General features: G+C 38.7%; 1 long non-coding RNA gene across 1 annotated transcript; it reads right to left on the bottom strand.

The window, feature by feature from the left end:
- Positions 1 to 3,752: 3,752 nt before the first annotated feature.
- On the bottom strand, positions 3,753 to 19,657 carry LOC115061212 (uncharacterized). Its single transcript, XR_003842318.1, has 3 exons — positions 19,609 to 19,657; positions 19,336 to 19,407; positions 3,753 to 3,939 (listed from the first exon to the last, which is right to left on the bottom strand). It is a non-coding gene; the product is annotated as an uncharacterized LOC115061212 (long non-coding RNA).
- Between the last annotated feature and the right edge of the window lie 33 nt (positions 19,658 to 19,690).

Genomic DNA, 19,690 nt, shown 5'->3' with positions numbered 1-19,690 from the left:
GAACCTTTACTTTTTTGTGTAATATACTGTAATCCTAGGACTCAAGCATGACAGACTGATTCATAATAAGTGATTTTGCTATATGTAAATTTGAGAGCAACAGCAAGTGTTTTACAGAAATCTCATGAAATGGCCTGTAATTAACCTAGATCTCCATACAAAATAAATTTAGACTAAGAAATACATGTAAAGAGACATATACTAAATCCACAAACTGTAATATTTCAAAACAGTAAGTTTCTGAATACAAGAAAAAGACAGCACTAGTGAAATTGGGCTGTTCTCACTTGGCACTTCTTTCACGTATTAATCGCATGACTTGCTGGTTGACTCGAGCCAATGTCATTCTGCAGGATTCATTTATTTAAATAACTTCTTAATGCTCTCCAAAATGCCCTAGGATTGTCAATTATTCAGCCGTCGCCACTCTTGTCTTGCTCTATGTGACTGCCCATCTCAGGAAGTGCAAAATGTTACAGAAATGTTTCCCATCTGTCCTTGTTTTAATTTCTCATGTTCAAGAGTGGTACCAAAAAACAAAAAACAATGCAATGTACAAGGCTGAGAGGCACTTCTTGGAAAATCATACTTATATTCATACCTGAAATATTTGAATTTTGATGGTCTGTCATATGTAACTGTCTGTTTTTATTTTATTTTTTTGTCTGTGTGCATGTTTTCTTGCACATCAGCCTGGGATTGTAAAACTGACAATAAACATCAACCACATTTGTGCGTCAAGCTTTGACGGGGAAGCGCTTCGCTTTGTGGCTCAATGTGAGTAGCTGTTACTTTCAAAAGCTTTCTTGTCAAACTGCTATCTATTTGCTGCCAGTTGGATACCGACAAACACATACACACACGCACACTGACACACAAGCCTGCACAGCACTACAGAAAGAGCAAATGGGGGGAGAATTAGAGAGAATTAAGGGCTTTAGCTTTAGCGGTGATGATCATTTCCCAGTTACTGGAAGTGATTTTATTGAATAAGCGCTGGCCTGACCTGTCTTCCTTTGGTGCCACTGCCAGCACATGCACTTCAGAGCCAGGAATGAGTCTGTGGCTGTTCAAAGGAGCACATCCATCCGTGTTGTCAGAGAAGACAGCATGCATTAAACTGTGGCTGACTAAACAGATTTAGGATCAGTACCAGCGTTCTCTGGCAAGGCAAACCTTCCCTTTCCGGGTCTTACAGAAATAGATACTGTCACCAATATATGGTAATAGATAGAATTTGTGACAAAATGTGAAAGTGAGGATTTTAATAAGAAACAGGGTTAGGGTTAGGGTATTTAATATGCTTTAAGTCTCTCAACAGCACTGCTTCTATGTATATCTGCCATCTGCATTGTGCTATCTTAGTTTCCTTATATAAATAAAGGCATCTCTAGCATCTCTGAGGAAACAGCAGGCTCTGGTAACACTGGAAGAGTAATGTTTTATGTAATAGATAGAGGGCATGCAGTGGAGAGTAGAGCGGCCAGACGAGACTACATGTCCTCTCTGTCTCGTCTGTCTTATCTTGACAACAAAGTCGGCTCAGTCTCTTCCTGTGTGTGGCCACTTTGACGATGTTACTCCACTGTTGTTCCAGTTGTTACTTTGCAACAGTTCAGTTGACTAAAATTTAAACAATCTGCTCAGCAGGACTGTGCATAAGAGGTGTGTGGGTGACTTTATGCATGTATGAATGAGCTTTCTCACCCTCCACTCCCTGCTTGCTTCTAATTCAGGTTTTCGGGGCAAAACAGAGGTGATGTAGGGGAATGAGAAAATTGGAATTTCTAAAACTCTCTGGAGGAGATACAAGCCGATAAACCTCTCTTTGCCTTGAGACAGCTGCGATGGGCAGTGCTTACTGGATTTTTAAGTGTCTTTGGTCATACATTTTAATACATGAGCTCTGTTAGGCCATATTGAGCAACAAAGAAGAAATTTATTCAAAACTGTGTCACATCTGTCTCCCTGTCTGTCAGGGGCAGAGTAGGCCACTTCATTTTATCAGGAAATCATGAGTTCATGGCAGAGCAGGGTTGTACTTCTTGAGGACTGGCCGCTCATTTAACCCCCTCATGCAAATGTAGACTTAGCTGCAGCTCTCTAACGTTGGCAGAGACCAATCTGAAAAAAGAAGCCAACATGGTAGCGCCAAAGGGCCCTTCCTTGAATGACCTCTTCAGGCTTGCTCCAAAGTGTGTCAACCCTAAAAGATTCCCACTTTAAAATGCTTGACTTTTCAGCAGAAATTAACCTTTTTACAGCCCAGCACAGAAGTGTTTTTGGTCTAGCTTATTTCCAACTCAGAGTATGAACCACTTTAGTGACAGGGGGGTGCAGGATGTGCTCGCCACAAACCGGTATGCAATGAAGTCTGGGTTCCGCCCTTCCTGTTATCCTGCTCTATAACCTATTGGTCACCTATGGGTCCACTTGATTTAAAATCAATAGGAGAGGCTGCCAGCACACAGTTTAGGCTGTAGACATGGTACAATAAGGTAGCTCAAACCTAGTGAGCCAAGCCATTATGGTTATTATTGATAAACGTAAAAATTGTCATGCCAACCGATCGTCATCGTGTTAACCTATCCAATAATAAAAAAGTTCACTGTGGACCAAAGTTGTGGTGACCAACCAACACAACAACTGAGCAGCATTGCCACCTCGAGACAAAACAGTGTACAATCAAATACAGGTGAAATGTTCATTTTCTCCCAGGATTTAAAATCTTCCTCAATAAGCCTGTGAAGAGGGATTTAATACATGAAAGGATTTTTGTATTGCTGCTGGGACAGAGAACTAAACAATTCAGCTGTCATAAAGTTTCATAAATTTTCCACCACATTTTCCAGATACATAAAAGAAAGCATGAGAACTAAATGTTCTCATAATTTTAAATGAACAGCTGCACAATCCACAATAAAACTCCTCATTAGTCAGTGTCAATATATTTTGTGAGTAAAAAAATGCCTTACTTAATAAAGCCATCAAAATTTGGTTGGAGGTTATGGCTACGAGCAAAGTGTCTAAATATCAATCCTTTGCTTATGTTATATCATTTTTTTGTGCTGCCTGTCTCTTCCAACTGCATTGCCGTCATTCCCTATAATGGCTCACTCTGCCAGGTTATGAATAGTTGATGCAACGTATGTGAGAAGCATCTCAAACATATTCACTATGTTAGGCTGCACTATAGCCACTGATATATCAGGATAAGCTTACAATATTTTGAATGGAAGCACTGAGTACCTCTATGGACCTATTAAGCCTTTCTTTAAAAAAAAAAAAAAAGTTGTATGTAACCTTTTCTGATAGCAGTGGTGCTCAATTTGTTTCAAGTGATCCTTTATATGCTGCCAGCAACAAAAATTCTCGCTGGGTTGGACTTTTTTTTTTTTTTTTTTTTTTTTTTTTTTTTTACAGGATTGCAGTGGACTGAAAGAAAAAGAAACTGTTTTATCTTTTTGTTATCTTTTGTGTTTGTCTGAATTTCTATTTTACACTCCAGTGGGGTCGTTGAAACCGATGCAGACAAGGAGAGAGAGCGTAAAAACCTTTGAGAGAAGTTTTATAAAAACGTTGCACAGATAGACGAGTCACTCCGTTACAAGTGAGCTGCTATACAGTGAGATTAGGGAGGTGGGGTTGTAATAAACTAATTCTGGAGAGTGGATGAATGATAAGCGGTGGGAAGGCTCACCTTATGCTCATCGGGTACAGGAGCATGCAAAAACAGATAAGATGCAGACACGGCTTTGCAGAAATAACAAAAAAAGTGTTCAGGGATTCAGTCATTCCCTGTGATTCCCCAACGTCTCCTCAGATCAGTGAAGATAAACCAGCATCACCTCGTGTTCTGTTGCTATGGCACCAAGACAGTGAGGGAGAGCTCTGTACATGTCTGTGAAGATCCTCAGTCACCCAGGTAATATTGGATGTCTATAAATTGAAAACAAATAAACTAAAGTCAATTTTATTTGTTCTTCGCTCAAGGTCCAAATCCAATCCAAAATCAATTCCAGAAATATCTTCAACAAGTCATCTTTCTTTTTCCCTCTGAGGATAACTCTTTCCAACAGGCATCCAATAAGAGAAAAACTATAAGGAGAAAGACTCTTCAGTATGTAAACATAGTTGGACATAGTTTGCATTCAAGAATCCAGCAAAGTTAGAAAGTAAAAACAAATTAAAAAACAATGTTAAGGCAGAATGAAGGCATTTCACTATGCAAGTAAGGCGGTGTGAGGGCAGGACTGAGAAGTGGGGGGGGGGGGCTTGGCATACATGTGTAATACTTTGGTAAGGACAAGCATATGTATTATAATTGCGTCTGTTCCTTCTTTCAGCTGAGCCCGGAGGATGTTTGAATGCATCACTTTGATGTCTGATGATGTGCACATCAGTGTTGTTTGTATCACGCCTCACATTATTCACAGCCAATGTGAGAGCTTCTGGTTTGAATTCCCTTGAAGAAACATTACAATATGAATGAGGTCTGTTCCATGGGAACAAAATATGGCTGATAGCCCTGTCTGATGATCAGAACGACAGTGAAAGCAGTATGACTGTGCGCTTCAGCGGTCTTCTTCTGCCCGCTCAGGATTTCACCGTGAAAACCCCCACCCCACCCCCCAGCTGTATTTACGAACAAGGATTTAAAGCTGCCTTAGAAACCACGTTGACCCGACATTTGCAGCGCTAACAAGTGCCTGCATTAGAGCCCATGTGTTACACCTCAACAAGTCTCGGAGGAGAAAACAGCCTTTGTTTTGCATTCCATCATTGCAGTGCATTCACATTCAAGGGATGTTTGTGGTACATTGGTAGACACCAAACCAACTACATGGCCCTCAAACAGCCCATTACTTCATGTTAAGACCTTGAAAACATGGCATTTTTGGTGTTTTCCCAAGATGAGTCTTGTTAAAAAGCACAACCTTTCTCTCTTGTAATTGCATTTGGTAGAAGAAGTAGAAGAAATCTGTACAAAATAATCTGGTGCAGTTTTAACATCAGTAAATCCTTGTTTGAGATTAAATCTAAATATAATGCAGTGCTCATTACACAGCTGCCTTTGGCATATGTTTTTCAAACGGATAAAGGACAGTTTAACCTCCCTTTGATCTACTTTGCACATTTGTACTCTCACTAGAGCTGAAAGTATGCACAGGATACAAAATGATCTCTTTGTGCCCTTGTAGCATTTTCATTAGAGGGCTTGACAGACTGTTCTGTGCTGAAATGCCAGCAGTGATAACTTTTATTGGCCAGCATATTGCCTGTCAGTTTCCACTTCTGCTGTGGCTGTTTGTGGGAGATTCAAAAGGTGTAAAGAAATGTTGCATTAGCACAATACTGACATCTGCTAAGAAGCACATAACAAATAAATGGTGAACTCACTGTTACTCTATACAGGTGACAAAGATTAAGAAATCTATGAGGTGTTATGCCAGAAATCAAAATCCTGTATTTTTTTCCTACTTTTTAGGCTGCAGGCAATCTGAAACACTATGTATTTAACACCACTGTCTAATTCTGTCCTTTTTTATAGCTACATTTGGTCCATGCCAACTCCAATCCACACATCCCACTTTTCAGTTAAAATGTCTTCATAAGGTGCAGCACTTAGCTACAGGTTTACTCTGCAAGTACAGGAAAACTCAATACAACCTTCATCACAGAGGAGATTCGAGCTGAACTGAGGAGAATGAAAAGCAAATTGTCCACAGGAAATATTAAATAAATGTGCATTTGGGGTACATGTTATAATTAAGGACATCAATAATAAAGGATTTCATTATTTTACATCCAGGAGTTTTAAAATTAGATTATATGCTTTAAATTTTTCATTAAAAGCAATAGAGACAATTAGAGACACAATAAAGAAAATGAGTATGACTCAGTAACTCCCTCAGACGTTATAATCAGAAAAAAAGAGGATCATCTTGTGATGAGATAGTTGGACATAGTTGGGCTGTTCAGACCACATTGGCAATTACCAGCTTCTATAGAGCCTTTTCTGTGTCTGGTCATAGTATGCTGCTTCAGTAATTTCTACATGCATCCTGTAGTTCTCATTATTGATTATTCAATTAAGCAGCACCAATGGGCTGAGTGGAAACATTCAAGTGGACGAGATGTCACATAAGCTAAAGCACGTTTACACACTTCATGGATATAAGTGTTGTGTGGGTGAGTGCAGCTCTGATCAGTGGGAACAGTGTCTGGATAAAATAGGTGTTATTATAGAAGATGAAACAGAGTATGTACCAAGGACACTATGAGCTAATGTAGCCAGTAATGAATGATAAGATTAACCATCATGTAAAAAAATGTTTTGTGTGTGTTCCACTGTCCAGTTGTGTGTTCATCATCAATAATTGTCAGAATAAGTACAGTGATCATTGCAGTACATTTGCTTTTGTGTGTGCTGACAACAGTGTGTGAAACCAAACCAGGACATATGCAGGGTCTCCAGTGATACATATGCTAAACCTCCCAGGACACATTATCACTTCAGCCCAGTATCAGCCTCTGGTACTTATAAATATGAGATAAATCCCACTGATTAACTGGACACTCATTATTCTTTAACAGATCTATTTCCACAGCAGGCTTTCAATCCCTCTCATGTGTAACACATAAAGTGGCATAAATTTGCTGTATTAGCATACTTTCTTCCACATTACAAGGTTAATGGCCATTAATACCAGCAAAGGTCCTCCTTTCCAGCAGCACATTTCCTTTCAAAGGTCTATCTGACTGCACTTTGCCCAGACAAACAGAGAGGCCATATCCTCAATGTCTTCTTATCCCTGGATTAGCTTGTTGCCTGAGGAACATTTGCTAAAAATTCCCAGAGATATTTATACTTGATGCGTACTGGTGATAACGAATGAGATGAGAAACCTAAATATGAAAGGAAAAATGCTTCCTCTAACATGCTGTCATGCACAGACAGCTTCCACTATACAACATTTCTTATTGACTGCTGTTAATGTGTCACTGCAATCAAATTGATTTCTCAGACTTTAACAGAGCTCTTCATGACTGTGTATTTTAAGATCCATTAAGATTCATGATGTAATTTAGCATCATACATAGAATTGTGTGTGTGCGTGTCTCTGCAGCATTATCAGTCCCAATTATGTTCATCAAAAACGTGTGCATGTATGTCTGTGTCTTATTATTTATCAATATCCATTTCGAGCCTTTAATAGACCAGTGCTTTTTTTTAAGGTGGTAGGGCAAATTGAGATAGATGGATCCTAGATCCTAGTGCTCCATGCCCTGCCCAGTAATTTCCACTCAGATACAGTATTTACCTGAAAATATTTAAGCATGTGAGGTGTGAAATACATTTTGAGTGATTTATCAAAATTGATGCATTCAGTGAAAATCTCTCAGTTTAAAGACTGGTTTCGTTGGAGCAGCGTTGATTTATTAGATTGGAGTCCACATCAGTGCTTTTTATTATGTGAGCCATAAATCTAAGGATTTGATGGGCCCCAGAATATTTTTTATTGCTGTATTTGCAAAAGAGGAAGACAGAAAGATGGTTTTATATTACTTACTAAACTATACTACCAAGATCTTCTCATTTTCTTGCAATTTGAGCCATTTAGACACAATAATAAAATTGTATTTTCTACACATGACAGAAATATGAAAAATCCTAAAAGAGAACAGTAAAACAGAGCATAAAAAGCTCCACTGTTCCTTTTAAGTTATGATGTGCACAAACACAGAACATTATAGTAGAATACAAACTAATATCTGTCAAGATTTTTCCAGCCTTACAAAATATTCTGGGCACAGGAGACTGAAGATGCCAGGAGATTCAGTCCAGAGCGCAGCCAATATCTGTGTCAGTTCTAATGAGGCTGTTTGATGTGATTAACTCCAGGGCAATTATTGATCTCTACCACAGGCTAATGATAATGAGATGGCAGACTCACAATGAAGTGCCGATTATATTTTCGATTGTACTCGTTTGTCATGTTATACATATTGTAAGCTTTTTTTTAAAATAGGTATCTTCTGAACTGTACAATGAACATATAATAAATATAAATAGCATATAATCTGGTGTAAGTATTGTTACATAATTAGGACGAAAATACACTTTTACTTTGCTGATAATGTTATTTGGTAGGATGTGTCTGTGTGGCAGTACAGCTTTTGTATTCTGACTCTGGGGCAAAACACGAACACAACACAAAGAAGCTGAGACCACTGAGGTGCATCCTTCACTATTTGGGCTCTGTTCGGTTTCGACAGCCTCTTTAACTTGCCAAAAAAAAAAAAAAAAAAAAAAAACAATCAACAATGTCGTCATGCAAATGCTTATTTGTTTTGTGCCACTTTCAGATGCCAAAAAAGACAATCTGCTCTTTCTGTGTTTGCAAATTCAGTACAGTGGGAGATTCCTCATCTCTGTGTCTGCATCTTGGTCAGCTCATTCAATGAAAACATATTGAATGCCATATAGTTTTTTGATGTTCATTGATTCATGATCCGTGGCTCTGGGAGGTCTTAAATTCCTAATGATGTTTTGCAGACATTTATCTTTATACCATAATAGCACACAAGCAGATCAGTTAAAGGTCCACTACAAATTCACTGTTATGTGGACATAACAAAAGTTGAAAAGTGAAGTACACAAATACTCAGGTGACCGGCCATGTCCCATAATATACGTTTCTGCATAACAGAGTGCACATGTGCTTCTCTTTAATGCAGCCATCCTCTGCTCTTTCTCTCCCCGCTACAAAATATGAGAATAATCATCCATCATCCACTGATAGATGGAGTAAAAAAGAGTCCACAGTGCACCAGTAAATGAATCAAAGGCAGTGAGCTTGAGGTAATCATAGAAAGATACTCTGTTGGTAGATCAAAAGTAGAATATTTCTGCACCTGCCAGTGACGTTGCAGCGTGTGTCAAGGTTCCCCGGCTCGCCAGTGTACAAGGACTACCTCCAGCCCTAAAGATGCAAACACTTGCTGGATGATGAGCATGGATTGATTTTTCGGGGTCTTATTTGTAAGCATGTCTTTTCTCTGGATCAGGGTGATATGAGGCACAGGGGGCAACGCATGGGAGCGAAAACTTCCAGCTTATTATTGGCTGAGGTGATGCTTTGAAGTATTTCATCTGTGCAGAGTGATGTTTTACTTTAACACGGACTCGTATGGTGAAATGGAAAGGGTACCTTCCGCATGAACTCTGACATTTTAACCTGATTTTTCTATTGATGAATTATAGGCACCAATGTCAACTCCCTGATTCTTATTTTTTGTGTATGAGGAAATCTGGACATATTCGGCACCTTGCTTTTTTACTTGTCTAACTATTTCTACTGGCTGTTCTTGTATTTGTCTTATCCCTGTGCAAGAAAGTAATATATATATATATATATATTCAGTTATGTTACTGCAGCAAGCATGAACATTTCAGGTTTTCCTGTTTGCTCCATTCTGCTGATATTGGATGTCGCTTATTCTCACTGACTGGATCTCTTCCTATGCTTTGATAAAATGATGTTTGCCTGAAATTATGGATTTCCAACCCAACAAACTAACTAATAGCAATGACACCAGTGTAGGTGGGGGTGAAAACACCTGTGTGGGCGAGCTATTGTTTGTGCAGGTTTTAGTATGGCTGCAGTCACACTATCATGGCAGCTGGTCAGCCTAAAGATTATACTCCATTATGTTAATATCTCCATAGGAAACATTTTCACATGCACGTCCATTAACAATCCATTTAGGTTACGATTCATACACTTTGAAAATGGTGACAAAAGAAATGGAACTAGTATATAGTTACAAAAATTGAGCTGGTATCATTACAACATAATGGCATGTTCTTTTCTAAGCCTATGACTCCAGAATGCTTATGCTCCAGAGTGTTTATGAAACTTTTCATCCTGCTGGAGCTGACCTCCTTTGCGCCGATGGACGGAACTCCTGAAACAACAGCTAGCTTTGATGCAACTTGCATGAAACGTGGGATGAAATGTTCTGACAGGTCGTAAAAATGTTATTGTGAAACCTCTGCCTGAAAGTCTCCAGTTTTAATTAGCAGCGTATAAGAATCCCATAGGACTTTATTTTCAATTTTCCAATGACTGTTCTTTAACACATTTAATCTCTCCGATCTGTTAATAACCTCTAAGTTGATTAAAGAACATAATCATCTTCATTCGATTTTAATCTATTAAACCAATATCATTCTTGTGTCTCAAGGACTTTGAAAACATCTACACTCGTATATGGCCCTGATTCCTTCTGATGATTGAGGACAGACTGCGCACACGCAGGCACACGCGCACACACACACACACACACACACACACACACACAATGTAACTACCCTCTGAATTGATGGCTGCTACATTTCTCTTCTTGTACGTTCAGATGTCTCAAGTGGGTGTCACATGTTACACATCTGAGTGTCTATTTGACTTGCTGGATCCCGCTCCACCTTCAGCTCTTTAACAACCAAAGGGGATTCTCTTCGATTTGACTCAGAAGAAGCACTCAGGCACTGATGACAGCTGGGACCCATTCAGAGTCTCACTGCAGTGGGGCAATGTAAAAGTCTGGTTTATGAAATGCTGCATTTTGAAAAGCAAAAAGATGTAAAGTGGTTTGTAAAAAAAACATCATGAGGATTTATCTAACTGCTGGAAAAAAACAAAACAAAACACAACTCTCATTTTACCAGTTATACTCAATTAATCAGTATTACAGTCTGGTCATGATGAGATGGGATATTTCCAGCCCAAATTATACTGACGTCAAGCAGACCCACTTGACAGTCAAAGTAGGGTTTTTGATATGTATATTGACTGAAATTACCATCCTTGTTTTACTATTTCATGATTTCATTATCTGCAATTAGATGACAAGAGAACTTTTGTAATAATTGCCTGCAATTATTAGGTAGCCGGCTCCCATTAGCATTTCGCTTGTTTCATGATTATAAAGTGCTCCATAAACCGCCAACAGTAACAGATCTAAGAGGAACAATTACCTTTAAAGGGATGATAATGACAGCCTGAGCAGAACACAATTTACCTGCCCCTGCAAACAACAGCACACTCTTGGCTGCATAGCTCCAAGAGGATATTGAAAACAGATCTCACTATCTAATGTGGTACGCAAAACACAACATTGTTCATGTGGCATAAGCTTTAGTCCCTTAAGGAAGAAAGATCACTTTAAAACACATAGTGGATTATGAAGGGTACCTTTAAAACATTGTTTCTGAAATTCATTCACAGTCAAAATACACTCGGGAGTCAGCAGTGAAATGGAGAGTCACAGCTCTCTGACTTCTCTAGCTACAAGGTGTTATCACCAACTATGCCTGTTGCCTCGTTGGTCCCTGCTGGCAAAATGAGCTGAGAGCGATCTCATCTCATAAACAACCTTTGGACAATGAAAGTCCCTTAGTGCCATTTTTGCCATTTTACTTTCCAATTTACCAAGCATGGAAATGTTTAATTAGTTTGCCTATTAGATGCCTCTAATTCTGAGAAAGTTCGCAGTAGGTGTTCAAATTCAAATTATTATTCAGGTTTTTAAATCTTCTTTTGTGACTAAGGCTGGACGTGTTTTTGTTCTGGTGCCATAGCAACAGAGTCTTATATCTGTGCAAATGTGAAAGAGGAACTGCGTCACCCGACTTAATTTTCTGGTTGGTGCAGTTGGCTTTTCTCCTTCTGCTGGGTTTAAACAGGTGCTATAATGCAGTGGTACATCCAAAGACTTGAGTCAGGTATGTGGAAGAATACAGAAAGCCCATAAATGTGGAAGAGTTAGGAGTCAGTATTTTGTTTGTCTGTTGGCTGTTATGTGGCTGCCATCTGCTGGTGATTCTTGTGCAGAATCAACTCGGTTGTGGTGGTACCTCCACTTACCACTGGGTGGTTACTGTACTACTGCATTTGCAGACCTTAATACTTGTTTAAGCGCTACCTTAAACTTCCACTAGGTTTGTGATCATTTTTCAAATATATCCCAGATAAAGGACCATCACCATTTTATTCTGTTAGAGATATGTCTCAGTAATTTGTGCTTCTGTCTCTGTCCAACACCAACTGGAAAGGGAAGCACCTTTATCAGTGATACAAGTAAAAAGGTATAATAACAACATATATGTTTGGATCAGAAATCTGACACTGATAACTGCTGAAAGTGTAAAAAAATATATTTTTAAATGCATAAAGTACATCTTAAAATCTACTGCATATATTCAATAAAGTTCTGGCTAAAATAATACAGTAATCATTTCATGACTTCATAAGGAGATGATGGAGCGTTACAAAATTTATGTGGCCTAATAATACTGGTTAATAATGAAGTAATTCCAGAGAATTAAGATCCTAACAGCTGAAGCTAATACCCACTGATCAGTATAATCCCTGATACAATGATACAATGTGATATTATCCAGATGCTCATTACATTAAAAGCTTTCATGACGTGTTGAACCTCTGAAAGAGGATATTTCAACCAAACATGACAGCACGCCAGCTGAATATTTTGTTTGCTACTTATTTTCCATCAGACTTCCGATTGTTATGTTTGAGTCTAAGCAATCTTGAGAACAAATGAGTATAACACTCATTTAATATAATCTTTGAGCACATCTATTCAATAGCTGAGTGAGCTATTTGGACCTCAAAAGCTAGCCCCCAGTGTGGAACTAATTTGAAGAGCGACGCAGTGATGCAAGGCTGAAGAAATGACCTAAAACAAAAGAAAAATCACATGCTTTCAATGCGTCAAGGCTTCATCTGTGACAAGTGCAGGGCAGGCCAGCGAGGACAATGGTGGGACAGTTGTACAGAACACACTGTCTAAACCTCCAGCCAATAGTGACTGTCATCATCACATGATGTGAGGGAGTCTCTCGATTTCAATGGGGCATAATCAAACAGTGGGCTGACTCTGGGGCTGTTTGTGGTGATTTACTAGTGTGAAATGTTTTTCTGTCTTTTGTGCTTGTATTGCTAAGAATGCTTTAAAAAAAAGAAAAACCATTTTGTTACTGTGCTTGGATAAGTTTAATTTGTTTTTCACTTTCAGTTGAAATTTAAAAGGAACTAACAATACAGTTATTCTGTTTATATAACTATGCCACGTTGGCTCCTCTGTAAATAATATGGTCTGAAATAGTAAACAAGGTGAGTTAATTTTTGAACTTTTACATGGTTTCTCCCCTTACTAATCCTCTTTGGCAACACTTTATTTTTCAGCACTTCCCCTGATATGAGGCCACACTATGTTAAACATTAAGCTATGGCCAGAGGCTTCTCAGGTGATGATGGTGTGATCAAAAGCAACTGGCTTTAAATGAGAGGAGAAAAGACTGCAGTGGCTCTAAATGTGCCTTGATCCTTTCTTATAATGTGCCAATAAGCTTCAACTGACCTATAAATTTAGTTACTGCTGTATTTTACCTTGAATAAGTAAAGTAATGGTTTCACTATTTATTTCAAAATATGTTTATTCACATTATAACTTTTAAATTCTGCTTGGACCCAGTTAGTTCAATTTAGTTTTGCCTGGAAACTTAAAAAGAGCTTTCATGTTCAGAAGTGACCAAATCTGCCCACCAGCACTTTTAAGGTTCACTTTTTAACATGCAACTGACTAGACTCAACATTGTGAGTTCAGCACAAGAAGTCCAACCTGTTTAAATCTATACAAATACAGTGTATGCATAAAAAATTATAATTCTGCGGTGTTGATTCTGTACAGTGCACACAGAGAGTTTGTTCAAAGTAAACGACTGAGCTAAGTCTTGCTATGATGATCTTAGGGCAAGCAGTCAAATAGTCTTTGGTCGACTTTATGCCAACTTCAGTTAACCATCTTCTGGCTTTAACACTCAGTTTACAGGACCTATTCTTTGAAGTGAAGCAGTTTAAATTGAAATTCTTTAAAGTGTGTTATTGTATTCATTTTAGACAACAAAGTCACTCTCAGCAAAATGTGTGCTGCTTAATATAATATCACCACCACATAGCCTTTTCTGTAGTTTCATGTGTTCAAATGTTTTACGCTGAAATCACCATGTAAAAGTTGCTGTCATCATGAACAGCTTCAATATTTTTCTGTGCATTACAATATTCAATTCTGTGTCCTGTTCATAGTTGCTGAGTAGATTTTCCCAATAAAACATCACTGCACTATTGCAAAACAAATTTCAAACAGGCTCTCTGTTGCTCTTATTACATCCCATTCTTCCTCTTAGACACTCACACAGAAACATAAACGTTCCCACTGAGGGAGCACCACTGATTGGTTGAAAAGAACACCTGAGATTATAATGGATGCTCATTGGCTGTTGGAACTGTGCTGTTTTGTCAGCGTGTCTGACTTGAGCGGAGCGTAAACATGTGATATATACAGTGACAGAGCAGCACTATCACACCTCCGCGTGCTCTGCAATGAATGATACTTTTTATAGAGAGAATATTCAGTTTTGTCAGAGGGTTTAATTCTGCATTATAAACGTATAAATTTGGCGCATGTGCTGTTGACTCACCAAATCGTTACAGAACTGCACAAAAATCATAAAATACAGCCATTAAGTGCACTTATCACACTGGGGCATCTCCTTGAAACAAAGATAATACATTGAAGTGTTTTCCTTTAAAGAGAAATGGCTATCAAGAGGTCAGCAGCAGTAATACCCCGCAAGCCGCAGCTGATAAGAACAGAGTTCGGTGCAGTACAACAGACTCATAATGAAGGCGAGATACTAACCCCAAGGAGTGTTTTGGGGAATTGGCTAATTTCTCTTTTTTTGAGAGTTAAATGAGAACAACTTACATATCTGCACATTGCACATTGTATATGTACCCGCAACAAACTGTCTATTATCCCAGACACAGCATGAAACAGCCAACTGTGTCTAGAAATAATGAAAATGTGCTTAACAGTCCCTCTAATCCTGATTAATTAATACGTGAAATCTAATGTATTTTATCGGGGCAAAAAGTCAAACTGTAAAAGTGTCAATCAAACACAGTTTTCTGCCTCTTTGCTAAGCGAATGTGACCTATAGCTGGTTCCAGCTACATATCTTAACCAAGCAGCCATGAGAGTACAGTCAACTTTCTTATCTAACTTCATGCAAGAAACCAGACAGGGGCATTTTTTATGTCGAACCATTTCTTTCAACACCCACATTAAATTTGGGTCACTGTCCCTGAAAAAAAAAAATGTTTACACTCCTGTAAACCGTAGTTTGTTTGTCTTGTAGCTCTGGTTGAGGATCTGTTTATCATCCCTTAAAACCCACATTCTTACTGTTTTGGCATAATGCACCCAGAAAATAGGGATGCCGTACAGAAAAGGGGAGTAAGATCTGGCTATAGAAAAAGGTGAGCTGCTTTGAAACAATTTTGGAGCAGAGCGCTAAAGAACAAAGGGGCTGGGAGATTGCATCCTGGTGCCACACCCTCAGGCTGTAGAGTCAAGGCCTTTCTAGTATCCTTTGTTAAGCTACTTGATACACTCCATACCCGAGAATCCCCTTTCATCTTTCATGGCACAGTGAGAGAGAGAGAGAGGGAGAGAGAGCTACTGAAAAGGCTGTGTCTGTGCCCAGAAAGCATCGAAGCAATGGAAAGAATGAAAAGGAAGAAAATAGGGCTGGAGAATTTTGATAAAAACTGTGGGTTATTAATCTAGTGATAAAAAGGGATGGATGCTGCAGTTGCATATGATGAAAATGCAATTTTTATTAATAAGTTACAGAATTTAAAATGATCTCTAAATGTATGGTATCTTGGTACTTAGCAAGCAATAAACATTATAATGTTTGAAACCTGAACTACAAGAAATGCACGAATGAAACCGTAAAGTATCCAAATCCAAAAGTATGGATTAGGATGTTTCCCTTCATAATTTCATACAGGATTGAGGAACAAAATTGTCAAGCCTGAGTTTGATAGATCAATTTACTGGCTGTTCCAGCAGGCTTTTCCTTTAGCAATAATTCAATCCCTCCCAGTCTAACAGCATAATCTATGACACGCTTGATCTGCTATTCATTTGAAGTGTCGAAGCATCTTGTTTTATCTTCTGATGTGGCTGAGACCTCCTCGACGCCAGCACCAGCACTGCTGGTTGCTAGGAGCTATTTGCTATATGCCGAGTCATTTTCATGGTTATTATACCCCTGCATAAGCTGACATAGGATTGTGATTTCAGCCTCCACATTAATGCACATGTTAATGTCAGCACTGGAAGCAATCTATATTCCCACCATGGTGTTGTATATTTTAAGATTAAACTTGTTTTTCGTTTGTTAAGATAACAAGATATTTAACATATCTCATGTGGAAGCCATCCTGGGGCATTGATATTCAGCTATAGATTTTTTTTCTCTCTGGATTAATACATATACATATACACATGCAAGCAAAGAGATCTGCACACAGAATGCTGTAGGCTTTTATCCCGAGGCGTCTGGATTGTTGAGAATTACAGAGAGAGAAACTTATTTATTTGGGGAACATACAAATGCTCCTTCCCAGAGACAAGCCTTCAAAATACTCAGGCAGGGAGCAATGCTATTGTTAGATGGCGATGTTGGTGTAAAAGTAATGGGCCTCGGGGAGCCCCCGGTAGGTGCACCCTTCTCTTTCTGACCTGCTTCTCCCCTTTGTGAAACTGTGAGACTGTGGTGATTTATCAGCATTAACCACATGGTCCAGTGATATTAGGAGCAAATATGACCGATGTCCTTATCTGTGGATTGCAGCAAAGTGAACGTCTCTGAGTGTCATTTTAGGTGAGGATCTATGCCATTACATCCAAGCATATTTTTAAAAAGCTATGAAATGTGTGAGGAAGAAAAGGAACCTGCTCAGATAGTAATTTCCTCTTGAACAGTCTTCTCATCCTGTAGGACATGCTGTATTTGTTCAAGCCCTCTGCTTGAACACAACACTAAGCACTCAGAAATATGACGGGAGGACAAATGCAAACTTTTCAACCCTCAATATACTTTCATGCTTGACTTATTTAGTACAAAATATTGAAACAGCTCCAATGGCATGCAACTGTGACATTTATATTTAACCATTCAGCTATCACAGCCATTTAAGAAATGGCATTTTCTTATTCAGTTCAAGTGGAACCGATTTAAACTTGGTCAATTTGAATGTGCTGCCTGGAAACTGTAACTTATGAAGTGACTTATATGCCCATATATAATACTAACATTCAAAAACTCATTCCAAAACTGCTCTAGCAGAACTAACAAAGCCACTTTATCTATTCAGTTGTGGGATGACATGGTTAGTCATTTATAAAAGTCAATGGAATAAAGTACCTTCAACTCTTTCACATTACTGTTAGGAGGCACAAAAAGACTACAGCTCTGCTGGTCAGCTATGTGAGGCTGTGCTCATTCACAGGAATGCTTTAAGGTAAAAGTTAAAATCAACATGCTAATGCATTTGTGATGGCAATACTAAGGAGCTAATGCCCAGACATTCTCACATTGACTTTTTGATTGTTGCAAAAATTAAACTGTGACAAGTTTATTACATGTTGCCTTAAATGCAGTTTCAAATACAAGCACATCTTTTATGATTTTTTTTTTTTAAGTTGGAATACAGTTGTCAGTAAGTATCAAGCTGATGCTAGACTATAAACCAAAGCACAGTCACATGACTTCAATGTTGCCACTCCTAAATGTCCACTTTGTAATTTTTAAGTTTAGTGCAATAATTTATTGCACTAATTAAGTTTAGTGCACTAACCCGAAGTTTGTAATTCGGTTTAGTGTCTGTCCTCTTACAAAGAACTAGTTTGCAAATGTTCAAGTACAAGTACACAAGGCTGTCAAAATGGACTGGGAAGTAGCTCAGTGTTGTGTTTGGTATGATAGCAACTACTACATTCATCTCCTAAGTTGCTCTTTTGTTGAAACATAAAACCTTAAAGAAACTACATCTGGTTCATCTATTGTGTACTGATGTTAAGTAAAGTGGACAGTTTAACAATAAACGAAATATAGCCAAATTTTACTGCGGGGCTTTGTTGTTGACATGTTTGTACCAAGAACAACAAACATGAGCCAAACATGTGGTCAATGTCATCACAAAAATTTTCAAATTTAAAAAGCAGTTTTGTGCAAATTTTTGTATGTTGAGCTATTTTACTGGATTAGTGCAGGTGAATTACCAAAAACAGTAGTACTTTATATCGTTCATGTCTCAAAGTGGACCAACAGACCAGCCAGCCGACTGCCACTGTCGTCCCTGGAGCTAATTCACTGAAATGGTTCAAACCCATGACTAAACGATGTCTGACGTGCCAGCAATGCTTTTATATCTGTTTTCATAAATAAAGTTATTGGGTGCTTTTACCAATATTCCCAGTAATTGGAGCATCATTTTTCTTCATGTGGCACATCAAATCCACCATAAAAAGAAGAGATCAATTCAGCAGTTGAGTGAAAGCTTTGAAGCTGAATACTGGCTGACAACCAGAAATCGCTCTCCACATTGCACAGTTCTACATTGTAGCACCACATAATTACAAAAACAAAAAAATGAACACAATACCCTGAGACACCAGCAGCACAGTTAATTACACCAAAAAAAGGATTTTAATTAAACTTAATTGAAAAGAAATGCTATCTGATTGATACACTCTCTGGTTTTGTTTACCAAATTTGCTGTAGGTCATGGAGCATCGCTCAATTTTGCAAGCCAATTTGCATGAAAAAAGATGATTCACCCATGGCTTTACTCTCTACAAAGTGCCAGCAGCTGAAATTAAGTAAATATGATTTCGTTTGGGACTTCCTGACAGTTAAGTAGAAATGATAGAAACATTTGTTAATCCCTGTGGAGAAATGGTCCAGTAGAACTTGATAAAATATTTGCATGTAAATCAGCTGCATATGTTAAATCGTGTGGTTCATGAAGAAATAAGCACTGTGTTCCCTGTGCATGTCCGCGAGCACACGGAAAAGGAAAACAAGCACCTATAGATATGTGCTTTTTGCTGCACGTAGGCAGCAGACATACATTGGTTATCACACTGTCCAACAGACACCTGGCTGGGTCACACAGGCGGTTGCAAAACAAGTTTCCATGTTGTTGTCAGTCAGTCCTTGAATGAATAAGTCACCCGGGCAATGACCCTCTTCCCCATTCACGTTATCATTGGCTGACGTGTGGGGGCCCGATGTGCCCTCCCCGCACACTCCCTTCTTCCTCTCAACCACACCCACCAAAGTTCAAAAACTTTGTGCAAACATCAGAAAGAAAAAAAAAATGTGCCACTAACCTCATTTCGCCGATGCTACACTTACGTATGAAAGGCTCCTCTTAAACTGGGGTCAGTCTGTGAAAGTGGAGCCTGGTGGAACAGTTAGAGAGGAAAATATCTCAGGTTCTCACTTTAACCTGGCAGCATTGCTTTAACATTACAGCTCTAAACCCATACTGAACTTCTTCTTTTGTTTATTTTATTTTATTATTTATTTATTTATTTTTTTTTTTGTGACATTTGCAACTTCACTGTCATTTTTGCAAACCACTTGCGTTTCGTTTCACTTACACATGTTTTGCTTCCATTTATGGTGGCAGCCTGTTTCCACTTTCACTTCAGCTCCCGGTCTGTGAGGAGGGGGGGGGGGGGG

The sequence above is a fragment of the Echeneis naucrates genome, chromosome 20 (assembly GCF_900963305.1).
Source record: "Echeneis naucrates chromosome 20, fEcheNa1.1, whole genome shotgun sequence".
Lineage (NCBI taxonomy): Eukaryota > Metazoa > Chordata > Actinopteri > Carangiformes > Echeneidae > Echeneis > Echeneis naucrates.
The sequence above is the reverse complement of the archived record's forward strand: the minus strand, read 5'-3'. Positions and strand labels throughout refer to the sequence as shown.